The sequence below is a fragment of the Gekko japonicus genome, unplaced genomic scaffold (assembly GCF_001447785.1).
Source record: "Gekko japonicus isolate JY-2015 unplaced genomic scaffold, Gekko_japonicus_V1.1 scaffold1739, whole genome shotgun sequence".
Classification (NCBI taxonomy): domain Eukaryota; kingdom Metazoa; phylum Chordata; class Lepidosauria; order Squamata; family Gekkonidae; genus Gekko; species Gekko japonicus.
In genome coordinates, this window is record NW_015166473.1 from 160,511 (window position 1) to 161,791 (window position 1,281).

The following is a 1,281-nucleotide window of genomic DNA, read 5'->3' on the forward strand; positions in this document are numbered from 1 at the left end:
TGCACCAAACGGCCCTAGAATCCACCTTCCGAAGCAGCCATTTTCTCCAGGGGAACTGAAGCGGCCATTTTCTCCAGGAGAACTGATCCCTGTCCGCTGGAGGTCAGTTGTAATAGCATGCAATCTCCAGCCACCACCTGGAGGTTGGCAACCCAAATTGTACCCCAGCTTCTACGTTCTGTCTTCGACGGTGACTGCTCATGCTATTGCTCACACAACCTTAAGGGCTGGAAACTTGATACAGAAAGGAAAAAAAATAAAATTAGACTCTCTAGAGACTGGATTCGAAGCCAGTGCCAATGCTGCCGTATACCCCCGGCCCTGACTTTGATACCACAGTTAACCTAATCACCCCCTATTTTGCCCTGTGGGCATCTTGTCAAGTTCTGCCCAGTATTTTTCATTCCAGAGATGGTCTTTCATGTTTGATGCAGTGGTTAAGTGCACGGACTCTACTCTGGGAGAACCGAGTTTGATTCCCCACTCTTCCACTTGCAGCTGCTGGATGGCCTTGGGCAAGCCGCAGTTCTGTCAGAGCTGTTCTCTCAAGGACAGTTCTGGAGAGACCTCTGCCCAAGACCCTGGAGAGCCGCTAGCAGTCTGAATACACTATACTAATCTTGAGAGACCAAGGGTCTGATTCTCTTCCACTGAGCCACAGCCCCTCCCCTGAGTATTGTCTACTCAAATTGGCAGTGGCTGTCCAGGGTCTCAGGCGGAGGTCTTTCCCATCACCTACCGCCTGGTCCTTTTAACTGGAGATGCCTGGGATTGAACCTGGGACCTCCTGCATGCCGGGCAGATACTCTACCACTGAGCCACAGCCCCTCTTTACAGCTCTCCAAGGTCTCAGGCAGAAGTCTTTCCTTTTAACTGGAGGTGCCGAGGACTGAACCCGGGACCTTCTGCATGACAAGCAGATGCTCTTCCACTGAGCCACAGCCCCTCCCCTGAGTACTGTCTATTCAAATTAGCAGTGGCTGTCCAGGGTCTCAGTCTGAGGTCTTTCACATCACCTACTACCTGGTTTAAACTGGAGGCACCAGGGATTGAACCTGGAACCTTCTGCAAGCCAAGCAGTTACTCTTTTACTGAGCCACAGCTCCTTCGCAAACTGGGGTCAGGAAGTCATTTTTCACCAGTCCAGGTTGGCTGGAGATCCTGGAGGGTTTTTGTCATCTTCTGGGCATGGAATGGAGTCACTGTGTGTGTGTGTGTGGGGGGGGGAATGTATTTGTGAATTTCTTGCATTGCGCAGGGGGTTGGACTAGATGATCCTGG

At 51.5% G+C, this 1,281-nt stretch overlaps 1 non-coding gene across 1 annotated transcript; it reads right to left on the reverse strand.

The window, feature by feature from the left end:
• Positions 1–874: 874 nt before the first annotated feature.
• TRNAD-GUC lies at positions 875–946 on the reverse strand. Its single transcript has one exon. It is a non-coding gene; the product is annotated as a tRNA-Asp (tRNA).
• Positions 947–1,281: the final 335 nt, after the last annotated feature.